Raw genomic sequence first — 26747 nt, forward strand, 5'->3', positions numbered from 1 at the left:
CAATAATAACTTAAACATGAATACCACCAATAAATCGAACCTAAACAAACTCAAAAACAAAATAAAACAGAACAGTCTACTAATAACAAAAGCCGACAAAGGCAACACTACGGTAATTATGGATAAGAATGAATACATAACGAAGACTAAAGAATGTTTCCAAGACAACACTTTTTCAATTAAATGCCGAAATCCAACTGATAACATACAAAGGAATTTAAAAAATCTGCTCAAGAACACACACTTTCTTCTCACCGAAACAGAATCTGCTAAACGTATAAATATGAACCCCCAATTACCATCCGCAAAAGCTTACCCTAAAATACACAAAGAAAATGTACCCATGAGACGGATTATAAACTATAGAGCCAGTCCAACCTATAAATTATCACAATTCATTCAAAAAAAATTGAAAAAGCATTATTCATTTTTAGCAAACAAAACAATACAAAACTCAACAGATTTTTGCAACAGAACCAAAGAACTAAAGATCGAACAACATCATACCCTTGTTTCTTTTGACATAACAAACATGTACCCTAACATTCCTATCAAACAAACAATCAAAATAATAGAATATAATTTAAGAAACCATAGCAACTTGAGCACCTTAGAAATAGAAGAGTTCATGAATCTACTTGAATTCGCCATAAATAATAACTACTTCAGATTTCATGATACCATATATCAGCAACAAGGTCTACCTATGGGATCTCCTGCCTCTGGAATATTAGCAGAAATATATAAGACCACCTAGAACACACGTCAAGCAACAAAATAGATAATATATATTTTTGGTGCAGATTTGTCGACGATATCTTCGTAATTATAGATAATAGATCCACTGACGCAGATACTTTACTAGACAAACTTAACACTTTGGACCCCCAAATTAAATTCACTAAAGAAACCAAAAATAACCGTATTTTAAATTACTTGACAATAACCAGACACGACAACCACTTATCTTACAAGATCTACAGGAAACCGACATACGCTTTAAATACCATAAAAAATGACCATTCATCCTAACACACATAAAAGAGCAGCCTATTATAGCATGATATACAGAGCTTTTAATATCCCAATGACAACAGAAAATCAAAATAATGAATTAAAATCAATCCACGATATAGCCAAACATAACGGATATAGCAAAGAAATGGTCAACAAAATCATTCACAAAATAAAATCCCAACCTAAAACTAAATTAACTAAAACAGCCAAACCCAAAAAAGATTATGTCCTATTTACCTTCAACGACACCAATATATATAACTAATATTTTTAGGAAGCACAACCTGAAAATAGCATTCAAAACCACACACAACAGCACCAACACTATACACAACACCAAAACAGTCAATAATAATAATAATAATAATAATAATAATAATAATAATAATAATAAATACAACCAATCAGGTGTCTACCGTATCAAATGTAACAACTGTGACACAAGTTATATTGGACGTGCAGGCAGAAACTTCACCATCCATTACAATGAACATACAAATGCAGTAAAACACAACCATTTCTCATCAATAGGCCAACATGTAAAAGAATCTAAGCATAGTTTCACAGACATCAATAACGATATGACAATATTAAAAATAAACTCTAAAGGCCCCCTGCTCAACATAACCAAAGATTTCTATATTTCTCTGGACCAATACGCTAATCCCAATCATAATATTAACGACATTACAGAGAAAACCAGCATCATCTTTGATAAAGCCATTCCTGGATTAAAGAACGACTATCTCAAAATAATAAACACATGCCCTAATGAACCGACTAATCACAAGCCCGAACCCGCCCCTACCTCCACAATAGCCACTCCTTACTCCTCCACCTATTCCTCCCCACAGCTAACATGAGCCCCAGACGTACTCGTAGTAGAACACAGCAAGTCTCCAGACATATCGGTACACAACCTCCACAATAACAATAGTAAGTACTCTTTTCATTTTCATACATACATCGGACATTCCTTCATACGCACACTATACTTACATTAGCTTATCTTTACAGATAACCACATAACGAGCATACACGAGAGAGGTGTCGCCACCAACTGCTCCAAAATTAAACCCTGTCTCACAGTTTATATATAAAAAAACTTACTGAAGTACATCGATAGTTGGAATGCACAGTACTCAAAAACATTTTCAAAATTTTTAATGACGAGAGTTCTTGCCACATATCAATATAACGTATATCAGCCATAGAACATTCTCCATGATCACCTTATACAACTAAATCAGCACAAGAACCACAAGAAGATTGAAGATGAATGCTACGCAACACGAACTCAAATTTTAATAGACATTTTATATACTATGTTTTAATGTGTTAAATTTTTAAGTGTTTTATACTGTGGCCTATATGTTTTAATGTGTTTAATGTACTCATATCCATGTACACTCAATAGGTTTTAGTTTATTGTAACCATCACCACCACCTTTAATCACAAATATTTTAACCTAACAATGCTGCAATATATTTTATTTCCATTTTCCATTAGACATCCAGATGATCTAACGTAACATCACTGTGATTTGTCTAATGACTATAAATGTTATGTACTAGCTGATGATGGCCATAAAAGGCCAAAACCGGTACTAGTGTAATAATCCATTCACAATAAATAAGTATTGATTGGTGGAACACTTTTCTTGTCTATACATATAGAAGGTCATCTCCATTCGAGACAACAATTTATATTTACAAGTAAGTTAAATGAGTTTTCTTTTTGTACCGGTACATTTAACTTGTTTTTCATCCACTCATAATTCCTTTTTTCCATTACAGATGTTACACACGTTTTAATCCATAGTATTGATGGTCTCACTATACTCCTCAGCACAGTGTTTTCATTTTAACAGTCAGCAAGTTTTATTTGACAATTCAAGAATGATCTATTAGATGAGAGGACTTTGTACCTCAATAGGTTTTTAATTCACTAATTGATGATCACTGTCACTTCACTTCATTACGATTTTTAATTTGTTTGTGTATTATGTAATTACTGTTCTGCCACTGAAGATGACCTTGAGATTAGGCTGAAACATGTATAGACTTTGCTGCATCTCACAGATGAATTGATTTGTATTGATAAGGAGGATTTTATAAATATTTTCATTTATAATGTGTTCATTCTAAAAGCTACTCTTTGACCTTGTTTTTTGAAAATGTTAGCTATTTTGTATTGTTAACGTAGTTGAGAACAATAAATTTTTCTTTTTGTTTTCCCTTTGTTTATTTAATAGTTTATCTACAGTGTCGGGAGGGTGGTTGTTTTCTTTTGCAATTTGTTGCATCATTTGTATTTCTTCACTCAAATTCATTGTACTTATTGGTACGGAAACTGCTCTGTGAGTCACTGTATACTTTGTGTTTGTATTGGTGGTTCGAATTGTTGTCAATAGTGTGTGATGTCTGAGTGGGCTTTGTGTATATTTTGTATGACAGGCTGTCATTATTAAACGTCATTACATTGTCATAAAGACTCAACCGGTATCGATAGGTGGTTTCAATAAATTAATGTTTAACATTTAATAACTGAACTTCAATACAGTCAATATGAAAATAATCACTTTAATAGGTTGACATTATTCGTACTGATTACGATATCCCCTCCACAAGGAGCAGAGTCGATAATAAAAGCAATCTTCAAATAATAAAGAAACAATCCAAATTGAAAAAGCAAAAAATGCTAACCAAGCCAACCTGAATGATACACATCTAAAATCCCCTCCCCACTTTTTGCCCTACTTAACATCCAAACAACATTTACACTCTTTGAATGAGTGCGTAATGAATCCCACAGGCGGAAATCTGACTTAAATGCCTGGAATGTGGGTCAGGATATTCTTATCTGTAGGTAATTCTCTGAATTCTCAAGATGGATTTTTAGGTTATTATTTATCACTAAAAATGATGTCTTGTAGGGTACATTTTCAATTCTATACTTTATTAAATCAAAATAATTACATTCCATTTACTCCCTAATACACGAAAATACATTATAACATGAAGTAGCGCCGGGCTGTGTGGATCAGACGGTTGAGGCGCTGGCCTTCTGACCCCAACTTGGCAGGTTCGCTCCTATTATTATTATTATTATTATTATTATTATTATTATTATTATTATTATTATTATTATTATTATTATCATCCTATTAGAGGACTTCAATGCCTAACTAGGAAGAGAAAAGAAATATCGAGATATCATTGGGAAATGGTCTCCACATAAACATACAAATAAGAATAGTCAAAGACTTGTGGGAGGATATCAGTAGACAAATAAATTTGGATGGTGTCTTTAAAAGTAGGAAAGATCACAATATGAAGATAAAGTTGGAATTCAAGAGGACAAATTGCAGCAAATATTAGTTTATAGGAAGGGGAGTTAGGGATTGGAATAACTTACCAAGGGAGATGTTCAATAAATTTTCAATTTCTTTGCAATCATTTAAGAAAAGGCTAGGAAAACAACAGATAGGGAATCTGCCACCTGGGCGACTGCCCTAAATGCAGATCAGTAGTGACTGAGTGATTGATTGATTAATTGATTGGACTTGTTGAACTCTGCAGAGAACACAAACTAATCTTAAAGTCCACCTACTTCAAAAGAAGGCCCAACAAACTTAAAACTTGGAAACATCCTGATTGGAGAAAAGGGTAATGGCAGCTGGATCACGTATTTATGGACAAAACCTTCCACAGAGAAATCTACAATGTTAAAGTATTAAGAAGAGTAGATATAGGTTCAGATCATTACATAGTCAAAATCAAAATTAAGTTCACACCACTAAAAAAGAAGAAAAAAATGCAATAAATGAAAGAGGAACTTTGATCCACACCAATTAATTAGGAATGTAAAATATAGAGAAGTCACACAAAACATAAAACTGATAGATAACTTAGAAGAACTGGTTCCAATTCTCAGGCAGCAAGCTGAAAATTTAGTCCCATTGAACACACGTAAAAGACATGCCTGGTGGAACTCAGAATGTGACAAAATTCATGAAGAAAGACATCAGGCATGGTTAAAATTTCAAACACACAGAACAGAAGAAAGTGCAACCAACCTCAAAAATATCAGGAAAAAGTTCACACAAATTATCAGGCAAACCAAGAGACAATCACAGAAAGATCTAATCAACTTGATAGAAGAAAACTACCACAAAAAAAAATTCCAGAGACTTTTACAAAATGTTTGGAAGACAAGTACAAAAATTTGCCCCTCCCACATTAATGCTGAAAAGTGAGGATGGAAAAACGACACACAATGACAAAGAAAATGCCGAAGTCATGGCAAAAGCATTCATTAAACTTTTGAATTGTGAAGAACCCCAGGAACTTTTAGCAATTAATACAGACACGCCCATCAAAACCCCGCCTGAACTCATAAATCCCGCAACAATCCAAGAGGTGGAAAGAGCACTCAAAGAGTTGAAAAATTATAAGGCATGTGGAAAAGACCAAGTTTTCGCAGAAATGTGGAAATATGCCAGTGATACAGTTCGAACATCCTTACACATGGCCCTAACAAAAATCTGGATAACAGAAAAGTTACCCAAACATTGGACCACAGCCATAATCCACCCACTCCACAATAAAGGAGATAAAAACAATCCAGATAATTACAGAGGTATCTCGCTCTTAGACTGCACATACAAGATTTTCTCCAGAATCCTATACAGGAGAATCAGAGAGCAACTACAGGAAGAATTAGATGAATACCAAGGAGGCTTCAGACCTTGAAGAAGCTGTGCAGAACAAATCATCACTTTAAAATTAGCCATAGCATATACAAGAAGCAAAACAAACCGCTTGCAATAACCTTTGTGGACTTTAAAAAATCTTACGACTGTATCCATAGACCTCCAATGTTGAAAATTTTAAGAAATTTCGGGCTCCATCCAAAATTAATCAAATTGATCGAACTCACCTTAACCAACACTAAATCAAAAGTCAAGTTCAGAGGGGAATTCTCTGAGCCATTCATCATAAAAGCAGGCTTGAGACAAGGAGGTTGCTTGTCACCACTGCCGTTCAACTGTGCCTTGGAATATATAATGAGGGAATGGTACAAGAGTAACCCAAAGAACATCTGAATTGGAAGACCCAAAGACAACATAAGTTTAAATTGCCTAGGTTTTGCCGATGACCTTGCTCTCTTGTCCAACAATATTCAGGAAACCAGACAACTTATATGGGAAATAGCACAGAAAATTGGTCTTGGAATATCTTTTGAAAAGACAGTAATCATGTTTGCTGACCCACCACTCATAAACAAAATTGCCATAGGAAACCAAGAAATCAAAATTGTAGATAAATTTAAATATCTGGGAGAAATCATAACATATAACCTCAATGAAAAGCCAGCATGGCATAACAGAATAAATAAACTGACCAGAGCACACAATATGTCGCCAAGAATACCTACAACAAAAAGGGCCTTTCAATAGCAACAAAATTAAAACATTACAAAACAGTCACTCAACCAAAAATAGCATACGCAAGCGAAACCATCTTCAAAACAACTAACACTGCACAAATAGACAAACTACTCAAGATAGAGAGAACGTGCATCAACAAATCATACCAAAGAGATGGACACTGGAGAGTAGCTTCTAATGAAACAGTCTACAAGGAAATAGAACCAGTAATGAGCTCAATCAGGAAGAAACACATTTCATTTTTTGGACATCTAATCAGGACACCAGAGACCAGGATCATCAGGAGAATAATAGAAAAATTGTGGAATAGTAAGTGCAACATTAAGTGGATTACAGAAATCAAGGAAGATCTGGATGAACTACAAATTACAGTGGAAGACCTAAGAAACAGAACCAACAAAACTCAAGAAACTCACAGACAAACAAACCAGAATGCAAATCAGAATCAACAAACAGACAATAGAAAGGGTGATTTCCGAGGAAGAAAGAAGGATAAGATCAGAGAGAATGAAGAAGTACTGGGCTGACAGGAAAATGAAAAATTCTTTGTATAAAGTTGTCTAGAGTGGTCGAATGAAGGCCATAAAATGTAATAATAATAATAATAATAATAATAATAATAATAATAATAATTACGGAGTTACACGTGGAGTAGAAGAGGTTAAAGAAGGTGCCGAGGTGAATGGTTTTAACTACAATGTCAAGAAAAGAATTTAAAACTTAAACTGAAGGTTATATTTTCTTAAATAACAAAATTTTCATAACAATGAAATGTCAGGTACACTGACGAATTCTTGACAAGACAAGAAATCCAAAATTTAGTGACTGTTTAAAAAAAAACTGGGCTTTAGGCCCCTCGCTTTACAGTTCTTGAGCTTCTAGCTCAAATTTACAAAAAGCACAAATTTACTCAATGGCAGAAATCCCTCAATACATGGAGCGCTTGCTCCCAACTCACAATATCAAGCCTCCCAGAGGCACTTGTACAACACTAGAAAAAAGTTGACGTGCTCTCAGTTCTCCAAGCCTTTTCAAGGCGATATCAGAAAATTACAATCACTCGCCATCAAGGCACAACTTACAAATTTGAAACAGAGGTATCTAGTACCCAAACTATTGGGCCATTGTGGAAAGAATGAGGGTAAGTAAATGGCCAGAAACACAAATTGACTGGAGGCATGTACTTGCACTCCTAGAAAAGAATTCTTAAAAGCGAAAGGGCCCTAGGCTATGAAACAGAGGCTATTTCCAAACTGTGGAGGTGACTCATATGAGAATAAATTAAGACATTACAGACAGGAAGGAAACCAGTTACAAAACGTAGTCACCTCAAACCAATATGAAGGGGAGCTCGAGAGGGTACATCACTCACTATCCCCGATTTACAGTTGAAAGATTTTATGAAGTTTTTACATTAACTGGCAGAAAGTTACATTTGTAGGAAAACTAGGTTACATAGTTAATTATTCGGACCTTTCCCAAAGGTTCAACAGCAGAGCTAGCAAGGAATAAAGATGTTATGTGGCCATTACCTTGTCGGTACACACACACACACACACACACACACACACACACACACACACACACACACACACACACACACACACAAGGTTAGATGACAATCAATTGGCCAAGAGACGAGAAAATCCGCAGTTTATAAACCCTCGGGGAGAGTTCGAGACCTTTCATGAATAAACCAGCCACACCCTCTCAATTTATTGGTCAGTTTGAAAGCTTACACTCCAAATCGAAGAAGAAGGCTGGGATTGGTTAGATTCAAAACTGGCGGAAAGAAAAGATAAATATTGCCAACCCAAAAATAAATGAACATCAATTAGTAAAAAAAAAAAAAAAAAAACCCTTATGAATACAAAACTTCAAAAGTTAAAGAAAGTCCAGACTTCTTGATGAATGACAAACAAAACAAGTAGAAATTCACACAGTACAGGAAACTTCACAATAACAAAATTATATCAGATTTTAGAGGTGACATCTTCAGAGTAAAGTTCTAACTTGTTGTATTATTGGTTTCACCTTTGGTAGATAGAGGAGTTCTTTTGGGCGCAGGATTTAAATACGCGACGTTAGTGTGTACCTCACGGTACAATTATAATTATAATAATAAAATTATTATTATTATTATTATTATTATTATTATTATTATTATTATTATTATTATTATCATGAAGTAGCAACACAACCCTCCCCTCTCCAATGGGCAAAAGCAGGATTCACAACACTACCCTCACTCCCCAACTTCCCCTCCCCGCTCCCAGAAGCCACATAAATTTTCCACTCGCCCCTCAGCAATCTCACGGAGAGCGACTACTCATTAGCACCGTACAAAACATTTCTATAAGTGAATAGGGTGACTACAATAATTATTTTTATTACTTGTTCATAACATCACCAACTCTCAATCATGAAGGAACGTTAAGAATATTACATCTGATTTACACTGACTGAGCAAATGTCATGGGATAACGGAGAGCTGATGCGCAGATGTGTTGTCTGCGCACCACACGCCCCCTGTACCAGCGGTAGTTGTATAGGAGACCTTGTGAGCAGTGGCTGTGCATGTGACAGATGTAACATGGAACGTCGTCGTGAGATGACACCGTTCGAACGGGGTATGGTGGTCGGTGCCCGACGGATGGGAAGTGTGATTTCGGAAGTGGTGCGGGAATTCGGCTTCACACGATCAACCGTGTACAGGGTGTATCGTGAATGGTTGAATGCGGGTGTCACCGTCCACAACAGACGAACGACCGGCCGTCCAGCCACCCTCGATGACCGTGACCGGCGACATCTGAGACGGATTCTCAATAGTGACAGACGGGCAACCGTGCAACAAATCACGGCTCAATACAACCACAGGCCGTACAAGACACGTCTCCCAGTGGACAATCCGTAGGAACATGGGTTCTATGGGGGTATGGGAGCCGGCGGCGCACACGGGTGCCACTGTTAACCCAACGTCATCGGGCACAACGACGCGCATTTGTCGCCAGTCACCAGGGATGAACACTGGAACAATGGCGTAACGTGATATGGTCGGACGAATCAAGATTTCAACTGCACCATGCCGATGGGAGGCACCGTGTATGGCACAGACCACATGAAGCGATGAATCCCGCCTGCCTCGAAGGTGTGGTCCAGGGCGCTGGTGTCTCTGTTATGGTCTGGGGTGCATTTTCCTGGTATGAAATGGGGCCCCTAGTTGTTCTGGAAGAGACTTTGAATGGTTCGCGGTATGTTGAGCTGCTCGGAGACCATCTCCACCCATTTTTGGCCTTCCAGCGCCCAGACGGTTCTGCGGTGTTTCAAGATAACGCGCAGCCACATCGCTCCTACGTCGCCCGGGAATGGTTCCAGGAACATGCAGCGGAGGTCCAACGACTGCCATGGCCTCCCAGGAGCCCCGATATGAACCCCATCGAGCATATCTGGGATGTCCTGGAACACAGGCTCCGTGCCATGGATCCTGCGCCCACGAACAGACCAGCACTGGCGGCCGCTCTGCAAACGATTTGGTGTCAGCTGCGTCCAGAGGACTACCAGGGACTTGTCGACTCACTTCCACGGCGTCTCACTGCAGTTCTCAGGGCTAGAGGAGGCCTCACACGCTATTAGGTGACTATCCCATGACATTTGCCAAGTCAGTGTAAAGTGATGTGATATAATCTGTGAATGTTCTCGTTTGTTTAATAGTATGTTACAGTGCTGTGTTATAGAGAGACTGAAAAGCGTTAACTAAGTCGACGCTGGAAAATATGGCTTCCATTGTAACAAAACATGAGACGACTGATGAATGTACGCACTAATGAGGTGATTAACCTGTGGGTTATGAGTCCCGGACACCATAATACGATATTTTAAACGTCATGGTCTTCTTGCAGGTATACTTTTCTCGGAAACAAGTGAATTTGTTGTATCGTATTCTGAAAATGAAAATAAAGTCGGCAACATATAGTCACACACTTTTAAACGACTATAGATGGCTAGATTTTAAACAATCTTGTCCGTACACTTAAAACTTTTGCATCACACTTTGTTTATACCACAGCATGTTGTAGGTTTCATGCAATTCCCGTCTTTATCGACGGTTACCAGACGTCCCATTTCTCTGGAGAAAGTCCCACAATTTTGTTTTATGACCAAGAGGAAAGCTGTCCTTGGAATGTCTGCGGATTTAATCGTTTGTCCCCAGAAAATGCCGAACTTTTAGTGTTCATTATTAGTATGGTTTTGCGTTAACAATTACAGTCTATGATTTCTTAAACTCGTGATCTTATTAAAAATACACGAGTAGTATTTCAGCGTAAACTGTGGTTGACAAGTCAATGTCGGTTGTTTATAGCGTATGCAATAGGCTAGGGTGCGGATGTTCAAGAAATAATCAATCAATCAATCCAATACTGATCTGCATTTAGGGCAGTGTCCTAGGTGGCAGATTCTCTATCTGTTGCTTTCCTAGCCTTTTCCTAAATGATTTTAAAGAAATAGGAAATTTATTGAACATCTCCCTTTGTAAGTTATTCCAACTCCCCTTCCTATAAATTAATATTTGCCCCAGTTTGTCCTCTTGAATTCCGACTTTATCTTCATATTGTGATCTTTTCTACTTTTATAAACGCCATTCAAACTTATTCGTCTACTAATGTCATTCCACGCCATCTCTCTGCTGACAGCTCGGAACATACCACTTAGTCGAGCAGCTCTCCTTCTTTCTCTCAATTCTTCCCAACCCAAACATTGCAACATTTTTGTAACGCTACTCTTTTGTCAGAAATCACCCAGAACAAATCGAGCTGCTTTTCTTTGGATTTTTTCCAGTTCTTGAATCAGGTAATCCTGGTGAGGGTCCCATACACTGGAACCATAGTCTAGTTGGGGTCTTACGAGAGACTTATATGCACTCTCCTTTACATCCTTACTACAACCCCTAAACACCCTCATAACCATGTGCAGAGATCCGTACCCTTTATTTACAATCCCATTTATGTGATTACCCCAATGAAGATCTTTCCTTATATTTTTTTGCTAGGGGCTTTACGTCGCACCGACACAGATAGGTCTTATGGCGACGATGGGATAGGAAAGGCCTAGGAGTTGGAAGGAAGCGGCCGTGGCCTTAATTAAGGTACAGCCCCAGCATTTGCCTGGCGTGAAAATGGGAAACCACGGAAAACCATTTTCAGGGCTGCCGATAGTGGGATTCGAACCTACTATCTTCCGGATGCAAGCTCACAGCCGCACGCCTCTACGCGCACGGCCAACTCGCCCGGTTTTCCTTATATTAATACCTAGATACTTACAATGATCCCCAAAAGGAACTTTTCACCCTATCAACGTAGTAATTTAAACTGAGAGGACTTTTCCTATTTGTGAAACTCACAACCTGACTTTTAACCCCGTTTATCAACATACCATTGCCTGCTGTCCATCTCACATTTTCGAGGTCACGCTGCAGTTGCTCACAATCTTGTAACTTATTTATCACTCTATAGAGAATAACATCATCCGCAAAAAGCCTTACCTCCGATTTCACTCCTTTACTCATATCATTTTTATATATATAAAAAAAACAAAGGTCCGATAATACTGCCTTGAGGAATTCCCCTCTTAATTATTACAGGGTCAGATAAAGCTTCATCTATTCTAATTCTCCGAGATCTATTTTCTAGAAATATAGCAACCCATTCAGTCACTCTTTTGTCTAGTCCAATTGCACTCATTTTAGCCAGTGTCTCGCATGATCCACCCTATCAATTGCTTTAGACATGTCAATCGCGATACAGTCCATTTGACCTCCAGAATCCAAGATATCTGCTATATCTTGTTGGAATCCTACAAGTTGAGCTTTCCTAAAACCGAATTGCCTTCTATCGAACCAGTTATTAATTTCACAAACATGTCTAATATAATCAGAAGGAATGTCTTCCCAAAGCTTACATACAATGCATGCCATGTCAATGCATGTCAATGTATGTTTTAACTAGACCAAAGAGGGCACCCGTCCATTAAATACCTCTAAATTACACCCTGAAATGGGCCGTTTGTTAAGAAGGCTCCTTCCTCTTCACCGCCACTAATTTTTAGAAGCATATATTTTCCAAATTATTGTAGCGAAGAGGGGGTTTTCTCCTCTGACTTGTAGGTACTCCACCTACAAGACAGATCGCTTTTTTCCCCCGCCAAAGCAATGATTGAGATTTTAAGACTCCTCGGCTATTCCTTGGAAACAGATGAGTAAAAGGGCATAGTTCACCCTGGGACTCTCCATTTCTTCGCCCACAATATAAAACTCAATGATAAATTTCGGTACCAAGCCACTCGGCGCTAGTAGTTTCAGCCTCCTATCAGAGATAGCGCCACAGTGCGCATTTTGTGCACTATCTTACTGCTATTATCAACAGATAGCGCAGAGAAGCGACGTCCGGCGCAGTGACGCACTTCCGGCTCTTCCCCCCTTCCCCTCGCCCCCCCCCCCTAACGGCGATAATAATGCAGTTCTACTACTTCCATACCCAATACATTGTAATTCATATATTTTTATTTCCAAGTACTTACTATGTTGTAAATAATGATCTGATACTCCTAGTTCTTATGTTACTGAGAACATAACCACACACCTCAAAGCAGCTTTCACTTCAAATGTATGATTGACACATTAACACGAAGTTGATATAACAAATTCCCTTCGAAAGCAAGACAGCAGAGCAAACCATATGCAAGAGGATGGGGTATCACATGAATATCCAAGTATCACATCAGAATTAAATGCACTGAGACAGGAAATATATAGAACTACATTAATAGAACCATTCAGCGTTCAGCCCCTGAGGTATACTCAAACAGGAAATATAGGACTGGCGAAGATATATTTCAAATAAACAAGCACATGAGCACTTGGAATTCAAACAACGCAAATACTGTGGCATCATGGGAACTATCGCTTAAAATCGCTATAAGTTCGAACAAGGTTAACTGATTGGTAAAGTCGGATTCAATGCAATCCAGGAATATTATCTCCATAATACTTGACGTGATACGGCTAATGCTTTGTTAGAAGGGCCCACTGATTGACGTTAGACGTGAAATACTTCACTTCGAGACAAACAGCTTTTAATTATTAATATCGCTCATTTCATGCCTACTTGCCTGCCATCTACAGAACCTTTCTACAACTATCTACACGTTCTGGATGATCTCCAGCGCCATCTAAAAACGGAGACGGAAACTACCTGAAGCAGCTACAGATTGGACAAGACTTTCACCGGGTGGAACTAGACTTAGGTTGAGACGCTTTTAGTGTTTGGGTAGAACGCGTGTATCGCCGGGAGTATTTAACCTTTAATGCCTCAGTTGACAGATAAAAGAGAACGTCACACGCATGGCGCGCTCTTGACGAGGACGTACGTGCCTCTCTCTCCGCTGTCACTCCCCTCGCCAGGCGCTCTGTACTTTCTAAGTGCTAGTCAGGCAGCTGTAATTGTTAGTACAGTTTCGAAAGAGCATTTATCAGAGCTGAGCACTTTCCAATGCTCACCTTTTTCAGGAGCTTTATTTCAGGAGGACCAGGATGACCACGGCGAACAGGAACATTTCCTATGGCATGGGGTTGGCGCGCGGAGTTATCTACAGTCGAGGGCGCTTCTAACGAACGCCACAATGGATGGAAGACAACCCAGAACCGAGGACACCGTCGCCACCGACGGAGCCGGAGCAGGAAGCGTCGCAGACCGAGGTGGAGACAGAGCCGTACAGGGACGGGTACGACCCCCCAACGGCTTTTACTTCTCCGAGGGCTACACGGATCCGGAGTACGAGGCGCTGCTCGTCTACTACAGGCTGCGTCGCCCTGTTCATTCCGAACAGGGCCTAGTCCTGGACAGAGTGCGAAACCCTCTCCACGGAGGCAAGAGGCTCCCGACGACCATGTCCGTGGAGAGCTTTCTACCAGGAGGCCTCATCATCAGGCATCACGACCAGGAGCTGATGCACGACGTGGAGAAGGAGCTCTCTACTGTTTCAGGTCGTCCGACTACCAGGGAGGGATGGCGTGCCAGGGACGATCGCCGGCGCCCTCAGGAGAGCCGAGACGAAGACCGGGGAGGCCATCACCCAAACGCAAAGGACGCTAAGGCATAGGGCGGTTAACACCGACCTAGTCCAAGCCACTCAGCCGGAGACCAGCGACGCCACCACGGAGGTGGAGCACGCCGCCCCCTGGCGCTGCGACTGTGCGACCAAGTCCGAGCGGCTCGGAACTGCGAAGTGGACGCAGACCACTCCTCTATGGACCACCTTCCCGAAGTGGACGCAGACCAAGGCCTACCAGGAAGGGCCTATCACCCGAGCGCAATCCAGTAAAGCGCTCCAGACGGCGGGCGGCACCAAGGCAGTAGAGGACGACGCCCCTGGCGTTCAGAGGCTGCCGTCCAGGCCCTGCCTGCCAGCGAGTCCGGCGAGGTGTAGACATCCATAAGCGCCCCACAGGACAGGGATCGCAATCAGGTGTCAGAACCGATCAACGCCACCGCCGCCAGCCAGGAGGAGGGCCACCAGAACGAGGCCTCTTCTCCAGTCAAGACACCCCCGGGGAGGAGACGATGCCGCCCCCGGACCAGGAGGAAGAAGACGACGCCGGGCCACCACGAGAGGGCCACCCAGCCACAACCTACGACTGTTCCTACGACAACAGTCGACCGAGGAGCCAACCAGGAGAGGATATCAGCGGGAAGCGGCAATCAGATGAGATCGAAAGGTCCCCCTCAGCAGCTCTTGCAGTGTTTCCGCTGCTTGAGGTGGGGCCACCGGGAGGAGAGGTGTGAGCTCTTAGTTAAGTGCAACCGTTGTGGGGATGATCACCACTACACGGCCTGCACAGCACTTAAAGAGGCGCCGGTGTGCGCCAACTGTGCGGGGGGCTACCCGGCCTCTCACCGCAGTTGCCCTGTGTATCGGGCCATGGCGCGGGCAGAGAGGAAGGAGGCCCGGCGTCATGACCTACCCCCATCCAGGAGGCCCCCGCCGGGGCGGGCTTGGCTTCATTCTCCCGGATCGGAGACTGGGTACGAGGGACCCCAAGGAGGCGGCACTGTGCGGCGGGCCCTAGTGGAACTTGACGCATGGCTCCGCAACAGGCAAGGCCCGCGCTAGTCACAGCAGTGCCCAGAAGGACTGATTCCCTGAAGAACTGGACTGGCGAGGAATAGGCTAATGACCTGTTCCCAATTAACGCAATTACCTGCACCTCTCCAGAACCACATCCTTGCATGTGCCACAGTATTTACAAAATGTCAGATTTTACATGTGGGCATCTTTCTATTTCCGCCTATGTGGTTTTTTCCTTACCCTTACTACCCGATTACACCGCTATTGATACCCACCACCACATCTGGCCTGGTAACATGCTGAGCATGGGATCAGGCAGACACTCCTGTAGTATCACTTCTCACTCTTCCGTGCTATCTCTTTTCTACTTAGAAATTAATAGCATGTCGGAGGCCATGTAGATTGAGTCGATGGTCACGCGGAGGGAACGGGCTTTGCCCTTCCCCCCCCCCCCCCCCCCCGAAAAATCTCGCGCGCTCAGTTGGAGGTTAGCTGTCGCATCGTGAGCAGTATAGAATAACAAATGTAATAATGGAAAAGAAATATTTTATTAGAATTCGGCAAAAGTGTGCGAAAGGAAAGGGAAAAGAAAAGTGAATGATGAAGGAATAAAAGAAATGAAGCGAAAAGCGCGTAATATGCGTTGATATGAGAAATTGAAACAGCAAAAACGATCTACAGTAAGTAACTATGTCTCTCATACCACAGACCCACGTACCAAGTTCTATTGAATAATATTTATTATCCCCATAATATTTGCCTTTTATTTCTAATAAGTAAGTCTACAAAGCCCTCACAGCCTAACGCTAATTTGATTTATTTCAGTCTTCGCATGTTAATTAGGCACGACCTGGACGTTTGTGAACATATTTCGCCTTATATTACCATTATTTATTGTTTTGCTCATATTTCGATCATTTCCGTCCTTGAAGGCCATATTTCGAAGGAAAAGTGTGATGACTGATGACCGATGTTGCTTGTGTAAATGTGTTTGTGGCGTTGTCACGAAACGCGAAGCTCAGGCCTCAACGCTCAATTGTTGACGCTGAGTTTAGAGGGCTAGTTTCAGAATAAGTTCCTTTAGACTTGAGGTGCGCGTATTCAGTTCCACTGGAATATAACCCTTGTTACGAGAGCAGCTCGTGATCACTTCAGGTAGCGCCAAAATTACCTTTCTGTGAGGCACCTCGCGAATATTCTGGTACACACCACCCGAGCTAGTGGCTTTACGTCGCACCGACACAGATAGGTCGTATGGCGACGGTGGAATAGGAAAGGCCTAGGAGTTGGAAGGAAGTGGTCGTGGCCTTAATTAAGATACAGCCCCAGCATTTGTCTGGTGTGAAAATGGGAAACCACAGAAAACCATCTTCAGGGCAGCCGACAGTGGGGTTCGAACCCACTATCTCCCGGATGCAAGCTCACAGCCGCACGGCCAACTCGCCCGGGAGTGTTGGAGTCTGTGTGAGAGCTGACATGAGGATACCTAAAAGCAATTGCGATAAAGAGTTCGGGAAGGAATGCTTCTCTACCGAAGGAAAAATCCTCTTCTGCAAAGCGTGCAAAGTTAAAGTCGCAATGCTGAGATGACGTCTGCAATCTACGGTACTGACCACAGCCCCTCTCGGTACTTCCTTGAAGGGGCTAGTGAATCAGACAACTTTTTGGGAGATGCAACCAGATAGCCACATCACCCTGGGCCGTGTGTCACGGTAGACATCCGGAACAGTTATTATCTAGGGGGTGTTGGGCAAAATCACCATATATGGTTTAAATAAACAATATTTCAATGCTTTAAGATTTTATTTATTTTGCTTATACTGTGTACGCCTATAGAGGGAACCATCGACTTCCCGTATGTACAAACAAAGGGCAAAGTGCACAATTGGCAACTGAAAATTTCGAAGTTATACATTAAAGGTAAGTTGATTGAAGCCATATTGAAAAACAAAAATGTGGATTATAGGTGACGTTCACAGGCTGCAGGTTCCCAATGAACCGCGTATTACAGATATGAGCATATGGCGATATCCGAAAATCCTGTCCTTTGCTACACTTAAGACTAGCACTTCCAACATTAGACCTCGATCTCATCAAGATAGTAAGGTATGGTTCGGTTTCTCAATCTTAACTTCTTCAGCCAGGCTCAAACTTGATAGTCGTACAATACACTATTATATATATTAGTATTTTTTTTAATATTTAGTCAGACTACTTGACAGATTCTTACGTGATATATAATAAACAAGTCACAATTATTCAAGATTTTAGGAATTGTGTGTTGGCAGCTAGGCCTACAATAATATTGATATTACTGTACAACACCCCACGTGGGAAATAAGAGTATACTCATTCTCTTGAATGCATGTCATGACTAGAGCCCGGAAGTTCAGACATTTACTTCTGCTAAAATAGGCAGCCAAATAAGCACTTCATATTTAGGAAATAGGCAGTAAAATAATTAAAATAGGCATTTATAATAACAATGGGCAAGAAAATGATGCTTTAATGTAAGCTACGTAATGCACGTCTGCATCCTATTTTTCTACTTAATCTCCTGTGGGTGGGGCACTCCTGCCTGTCGTAACAGGCAACTAAAAGGGGGATGAGGGGCTCTCAACTAGGGAGTGTGGGTTGGCGACCACGGTTCCCCTAGCTGATTCTGGCATTAGTTTCACTTATTTGTGTCAGGTTCCTCGCTCTTATCTTTCAAACCCGAACTCCCCCGGTCGACTCATGTTCTTTCAACCCCGACGGTGTTAAGTTTCCGAGGCCTAGGAAGTTTCCTTTCCCTTTCTTCTGCCGACATCTTCGTTTTTCGAAATGTCAGACCTCTTCCATTTTCCTTCGGATTAGTGTTAATGGAAGATGGTTACCAAGTTGTTGGTCCCCTTAAAATAATAACTACCACCACCACTTCATCTCACGCAGCAGGGTCGGGACCTGACAACCCTCTCGACCATTTGGTTTGTGGACTGCGTTTCCAGTAGAGATCTTGTTTAATATTAAAATATTGTTTGTGTAAATGTTATTTTTCATCTATTAAGTTAAAATGAAATTGTCTTTATTATTGACACAGGACATTGGAATCATTTTCTTTTTCTTCCACTGAATTATTTCAATATATAATGTACCCTTTAAATCCTTAGGGTTATCGGTGTAATAAATAACAGCAGAAAATATTCACAACACAAAAGGAGGGAAAAAAGGCAAAATAAACACTGGTCCTACCGTTCCCAAACGTGCAGAAACATGTTTGTCTATTCGACATTTCGATATAAGCACCCAATTAAAAATGGCATTTTGCCGAAGTTCCGGGCTCAAGGAGTCATCAAAAACCTTCAACATTACCATATCCTTGGTTACATCGTTTTACAACGTAATATCATCAAACAAATACATACATACATTACATTACATTACATTACATTACATTACATACATAACCATTGTAGACTTAGGCCTTTCAGCGTTCAGTCTGCAAGCCTCTGAGAATTTACTTAACGTCGCCACAATCCTCGATTTGAAACTAGTGCTGTGGCCTCATTTAGTTCTATACCTCTTATCTTTAAATCGTTAGAAACCGAGTCTAACCATCGTCGTCTTGGTCTCCCTCTACTTCTCTTACCCTCCATAGCAGAGTCCATTATTCTCCTAGGCAAACTATCCTCCTCCATTCGTCTCACACGACCCCACCACCGAAGCCGGTTTATGCTTACAGCTTCATCCATCGAGTTCATTCCTAAATGAGCCTTTATCTCCTCATTCCGAGTACCATCCTGCCGTTGTTCCCACCTGTTTGTACCAGCAATCATTCTCGCTACTTTCATGTCTGTTACTTCTAACTTATGAATAAGATATCCTGAGTCCACCCAGCTTTTGCTCCCGTAAAGCAAAGTTGGTCTGAAAACAGACCGATGTAAAGATAGTTTCGTCTGGGAGCTGACTTCATTCTTACAGAATACTGCTGATCGCAACTGCGAGCTCACTGCATTAGCTCTACTACACCTTGACTCAATCTCACTATATTACCATCCTGGGAGAATACACAACCTAAATACTTGAAAGTATCGACCTGTTCTAGCTTTGTATCACCAATCTGACATTCAATTCTGTTGAATTTCTTACCTACTGACATCAATTTAGTCTTCGAGAGGCTAATTTTCATACCATACTTATTGCACCTATTTTCAAGTTTCAAGATATTAGACTGCAGGCTTTCGGCACAATCTGCCATTAAGACCAAGTCGTCAGCATAGGTCGGACTGCTTACTACATTTCCACCTAACTCCCTGCTTTTTTATATCTTTCAGCAGATGATCCGTGTAAACTACGAACAGCAAAGGTGAAAGATGCCAGCCTTGTCTGACCCCTGTAAGTACCCTGAACCAAGAACTCATTCTACCATCAATTCTCACTGAAGCACAATTGTCAACACAAATGACTGATTGATTTTAATAATCTACCTTTAATTCCATAGTCCCCCAGTATAACGAACATCTTTTCCCTCGGTACCCTGCCATATGGTTTCTCTAGATCTACGAAACATAAACACAACTGCCTATTCCTCTCGTAGCATTTTTCAATTACCTGGCGCATACTGAAACCACACTGGTTTTCATCCAACTTCCTCTCAACGACTGATCGCACCCTCCCTTCCAAGATGCCAGTGAATACTTTGCCTGGTATACTAATCAATGAGATACCTCGATAGCTGTTGCAATCCTTCCTGTTCCCTTGCTTATATATAGGTGCAATTACTGCTTGTGTCCAATCTGAAGGTACCTTACCAACACTCCACGCTAATTTTACTACTCTATGAAGCCATTTCATCCCTGCCTTATGGATATTATTGTCATGGATGGCTCTGAAAAGAGCCGTTTCTTAAAATACAGATTGGGTGAAGTGGAGAGCACTGAACAGACGCTCTGGTGTTACGCGGTGCAGGGTAAACCAGAAGAAATGGGGTTTCGAAGTGGACAGTACCTTGTGTGTATGTGGAGAAGAGCAGACCACAGCCCATTTGCTGCAATGCGGTTCATGCCCATTCAGCTGCACAACAGAAGACCTGGTTAAAGCGAAGCCAAATGCACTTGATGTTGTAAGGTTTTGGGCTCACATAGTTTAATGTGGCTCTTCGCCATTGGAGTATTTATACTATGTTTTATGTTTTTTCCTTATCTTTAATTTTAAACTTATGTATGCTTCCGACACGAAATAAATAAATCCTTGCCTTCCCACTATACTTCACCATTTCAGGTCTAATTTCATCTATTCCTGCTGCTTTATGACAATGGACTTTATTTACTATCCTTTCCACTTCCTCAAGCGTAGTTTCATCAACATCATTTTCCTCCTCCTCATGAGCTTGGCTGTTCGCAACACCACCAGGATGATTTCCTTTTACACTGAAAAGATGTTCAAAATATTCCCTCCACCTCTCCAGTGATTCCCTGGGATCTATTATGAGTTCACCTGAATTACTCAAAACACTGTTCATTTCCTTTTTCCCTCCCTTCCTAAGATTCTTTATCACTGTCCAGAAAGGTTTCCCTGCTGCTTGGCCTAGCCTTTCCAGGTTATTACCAAAATCTTTCCAAGACTTCTTTTTGGATTCAACAACTATTTGTTTCGCTCTGTTTCTTTCATCTACGTACCAATCCCTGTCTGCCTCGGCCCTTGTTTGGAGCCATTTCTGATAAGCCTTCTTTTTACGTTTACAAGCTGCTCTCACTCCATCATTCCACCCAGATGTTCGCCTTTTCCCATCTTTACACACAGTTGTTCCTAGGCATTCCCTTGCTGTTTCTACTACAGCATCCCTATATGCCACCCATTCACTTTCTATATCCTGAACCTGCTTACTGCCTACTGTTCGAAACTTCTCACTAATCATATCCATGTACTTCTGTCTAATTTCCTCGTCCTGGAGATTTTCTACCCTTATTCGTTTGCAGACAGATTTCACTTTCTCTGCCCTAGGCCTAGAGATACTCAGTTCACTACAGATCAAATAGTGGTCTGTATCATCGAAAAATTCGCGGAAAACTCGTACATTCCTAACAGATTTCCTGAATTCGAGATCGGTTACGATATAGTCTATTATGGATCTGGTACCCCTAGCCTCCCATGTGTAGCGGTGAATAGCCTTATGCTTGAAGAATGTATTCGTAACTGCTAAACCCATACTAGCACAGAAGTCCAGCAAACGCTTCCCATTCCCATTAGCTACAATATCTTCCCCACATTTACCAATCACCCTTTCGTATCCCTCAGTTCTATTCCCAACTCTCGCATTGAAATCGCCCATTAGCACTATTCTATCCTTGCTGTTGACCCTGACCACGATGTCACCCAATGCTTCATAAAACTTGTCAACTTCATCCTCATCTGCACCCTCGCATGGTGAATACACCGAGACAATTCTAGTCCTAATTCCTCCAACTGACAAATCTACCCACATCATTCGCTCATTTACGTGCCTAACAGAAACTATGTTATGTGCAATGGTATTACTGATAAACAGCACTATCCTATACTCTGCTCTTCCCTTTCTAACACCCGTCAAGTACACTTTATAATCTCCCATCTCTTCCTCATTATCTCCCCTTACCCGAATATCACTTACTCCTAGCACATCCAGATACATCCTCTTTGCTGACTCAGCCAGTTCTACCTTCTTTCTTCCATAAGCCCCATTAATATTGATAGCTCCCCATCGAATTCCATTTCGTTCGCCAAGTTGTTTCCAAGGAGTCCCTCGCCTGTCAAATGGGAGTGGGACTCTGTTACTCTCATAGGTCCGAGGCTTGCTTAAAATGTTCTGAGCTCGGTAAATTCATGAAGCAGGATGCTACCCTACTTGCACATAGTCCAAGTGAGGATCTCTCCTCTAACGGGTTATGGACCATCGGTGAATTGTGTAGTCCTAGCCGCCTGAGCACAAGGAGGGCCACGACTCAGAATATGTCCGAGATGCCCACTCCCATTCCATAGCAACTGGTATCCCGACTCTCAGGACCACTTACGTGGCCACTCAGTCGCTGCCCATGGTTCACGATCTAGGACGTGACTACAGTAATCCACACCATGAACCAATATACACAGAAAAATACTGTTTATGTATCCCTTATCGGTAAGGTACCTATATCATTTTAGCATACGCAGAAAATAGAAAACTATTATAATCAATTAGGTCTGTATTAACCGATGGTCACACAAAATGATATTACCTACCTCCATATTTGATTGATTGTTGTTTAAAAGGGGCCTAACATCTAGGTCATCGGCCCCTTATGGTACGAAATGAGATGAAATGAGACGACAAATTAAAAACTCAAAATCCTCCACTGACCACAATTCAGAATGAATGGATGGATGGATGGATGGAATGGAATGGATATGAATTTAAAACGATCAGTGGAACCAACCCACAGTGCTCGGATGTACAGAAGCTGGAGTAAAACAATAGTATTACTGACCAAGGGACTGCTTCTATAGCAGGATACTGAATCGATGATGCGTGTAGTCGACGGAGTCCAAAATCCAAGTCGTCGGCTCTTCATAATGGTACTTATCGCTAGAAAAGTAGAACCCTGGTATTTGTCATGTTGCGGTACTAATCAAGAGTAGCGTAGACTCGCGGTATTCCACACATTATGGTACTACTCACAGGTAATGAAATTCGCACATGTATTACGGACCTACTGTGTTTCGCACATTGCAACGCAAACCTATGGTGTTCATCAGCTAAGTGTAGTAACCACAGGGACTCGTACTATCCCGTGGTGGGTACTACAGTAATCATGGGTGTCGCTCAATATAGTGGTACTCATCACAGGTACTGTAAAAGCCATCGCGCTCTCGTTTGCTACTGATCACAAACCTATTTGATACCTAACATAGTGGTACCACGCGACCCATGGTGTTACCGCGTGGTGGTACTAATGACAAGGCGTTTCATGGTTCTAATATAATCCCTTGGTCGCCCTTTTTAGTCGCCTCTTACGACAGGCAGGGTGCATCCCCCAGCGACAGGGGGTACGTTAACACAATGCAGTATACTGTACCAGTCATCTCGTACTGTCGTTGTGTACAGCGCTCTGTAAATGACTGTCAGTTGTCCTCGTCCCGGAGTATTCAGGGCTGTTACCGACCACTCGCGGTTCGATCCCGGTGATGTGTCGCGTTAATACTGGTGAATATTCTAAACATTCTATTTGTTAGAATAGGTTTTGCTATTATATTGTTGTTAATGGTATCATTATAATATATGGGGAAACACAACTTGATGCTAAGCAACATTTATAGCCATAAAAGCTCTTAAAAGGGCCATTGGACCTCCCAGGCAAGCCTGGTCAGACAGGAAAGGATAGGAATCAGGAAAGGATTTAACTTTAAAGTATAATATTGCATTACCAAACAGATTTAATTTTAATGAACTCTCTTTTGATTTTATATTACAACACCGAGTACGTGTCCCCTGCATAATTTAGCCTTGCTTTTAGAACACCAACATAATTTGTTAGCAGCAGTCATTGCGTCCTGTGATGCATAAGCACTAAGCAAGTATTCGTACACCTATGGAATGTGATGGAACATCATTACGGCTTACGAGCTGAAGTCGGGTTTTGACATCAGATACAAACTGCAGATCGTACCGCCAAGGAAGTCTTCGTACAGTGCGGTTAGGCCGCTGTGCTCGCAGGACGGGTTGTTCTGTGCTGTCGTTGCCGCAAGGGCTAGACAAGGTAAAAGTTGGAAAACCGCTCAGCATTTGCTTGACTACGGTGAGTACAATAGTTAACACAATCATAGCGGACAAAAGAACAGATGTGGTCGTCCAAAAGTGCTGACATCACGGGAGGGACGCATTATTGTGCATTCGGCACGAAAAGAACCGCTCCGAAGTGCTGCACCCATCGCTACAGAACTCGCTTCAAGGGGCAACAAAACGGTGAGTGTGCAAACTATAAGGAATGTATTGCACAGTGCGAACTTGCCCAGTAGATGTCCACGAAAGAAGCCACTTATAAGTGAAAGAAATAGGCAGGAACGCCTCCAGTTCGTGAAAGAGGATTGTGAAACGACAATGGCCTTTGGAACACCGTTATTTTTTCTGACGAAGAGAAGTTTATACAGTTTGGAACTGGTAGGAGCAGCAAGGTATAGCGAAAGCCAAACACCGAACTTAAACCTCAACACGTAATCCCCACGGTAAAACACGGAGGAGCGAATGTGATGGTTTGGGGCTGCATGGCCGCAAATAGAGTGGGAAACCTGGCATTTATTGATAGTGATATGGATGTCAGGAAGTACACAGATGTGTTGCGCCATAATTTACATAGCAGTGCACATAAGCTTCGTCTGGAAGGAGCCTTCCCCTTCCAACAGGACAATGATCCTAAGCATTGTGCCATGATAACCCGTGAATGGTTGTTGTACAATGTCCGAAGAAGACTTCTCACTCTACCGCAGAGTCCAGATCTCAATCCCATAGAGAATCTGTGGGGTCATCTTGGCAAAGAAGTGCAAAAACGCCATCCTACTAGCAAAGAACGTCTTAAAGAGATACTCTTAAATGCATTGTCCAACATATCTGAAGAGTACACCATACATTTAGTTAACTCAATGCCAAGACGTATGAAATAAGTCATCAAAGCTAAAGGCATGCATTCAAAATATTAAGACCGTGTTTGAACAAAGACTTCGGCAAGCGTTTGAATTATCTAGTAGTGTACGAATACTTTTTGTTGTTTATTACGTTAAGCGCTGTGAATATCATAGCAATTGTACAGCAAGGTGTATTTCCCTTATACACTAGTCTCACTGGATGTGTTTATATTAATTCATCGTATTTAATATACAAGGTATACGTTAAAATGTTGGTGTACGAATACTTTCTGTGGCTACTGTAATTCGAGCATATATCCATCATGATAGCTCATACGGTGAAAATGAGTGAAAGTGACCATTCCTGTAAATTTTGTTATGTGCAGGTTTTAGATAAAGATATTTTTTTTAAATTGGCAATTTTTGAAAAAATATAATAATCGTAAAAATCACCTTTACTCCCACAGTAAAACCGAACGAAACGTATAATACATGAAATTATATCCTAAACAACTTTTGTTATATTAACGGAGAATCTGACATTTACTGCATTGGCCTCCATTTTTTTTTTTTTTGCTAATTGCTTTACGTCGCACGGACACAGACAGGTCTTATGGCGATGATGGGATAAGAAAGGGCTAGGAGTTGGAATGAAGCGGCCGTGGCCTTAAGGTACAGCCCCAGCATTTGTCTGGTGTGAATATGGGAAACCACGGAAAAACATCTTCAGAGCTGCCAACAGTGGGATTCGAATCATGTCCCGGATGCAAGCTCACAGCTGCGCGCCCCTAACCGCACGGCCAACTCCCCCGGTAGGCCTCCAAATTACTAACTCATTTTGCTATTATTGTGACCATTATAATGTATGAGAATACTCCACTCGTCAGGTAAGTCTTACACTGACTGAGCAAATGTCATGGGATAACGGAGCACTGATGCGCAGGTGTGTTGTCTGCGCACCACACGCCCCCTGTGCCAGCGGAAGTTGTATACGAGACCTTGTGAGCAGTGGATGTGCATGTAACAGATGTAACATGGAACGTCGTCGTGAGATGACACCGTTCGAACGGGGTATGGTGGTCGGTGCCCGACGGATGGTAAGTGTGATTTCAGAAGTGGTGCGGGAATTCGGCTTCACACGATCAACCGTGTACAGGGTGTATCGTGAATGGTTGAATGCGGGTGTCACCGTCCACAAAAGACGAACGACTGGCCGTCCAGCCACCCTCGATGACCGTGACCGGCGACATCTGAGACGGATTGTCAATAGTGACAGACGGGCAACCGTGCAACAAATCACGGCTCAGTTCAACACAGGCCATGCTAGACACGTCTCCCAGTCGAAAATCCGTAGGAACATGGGTTCTATGGGGTATGGGAGCCAGCGCCGCACACGAGTGCCACTGTTAACCCAACGTCATCAGGCACAACGACGCGCATTTGTCGCCAGTCACCAGGGATGGACACTGGAACAATGGCGTAACGTGATATGGTCGGACGAATCACGATTTCAACTGCACCATGCCGATGGGAGGCAATGTGTAT

General features: G+C 41.7%; 1 protein-coding gene across 4 annotated transcripts in view; it reads right to left on the reverse strand.

The window, feature by feature from the left end:
- Hip1 (Huntingtin interacting protein 1) overlaps positions 1–26747 on the reverse strand; it is a 604867-nt gene that overhangs the window by 300966 nt on the left and 277154 nt on the right. The gene's annotated exons all lie outside the window — the stretch shown is intronic.

This window comes from Anabrus simplex, chromosome 10 (assembly GCF_040414725.1).
Source record: "Anabrus simplex isolate iqAnaSimp1 chromosome 10, ASM4041472v1, whole genome shotgun sequence".
Lineage (NCBI taxonomy): Eukaryota > Metazoa > Arthropoda > Insecta > Orthoptera > Tettigoniidae > Anabrus > Anabrus simplex.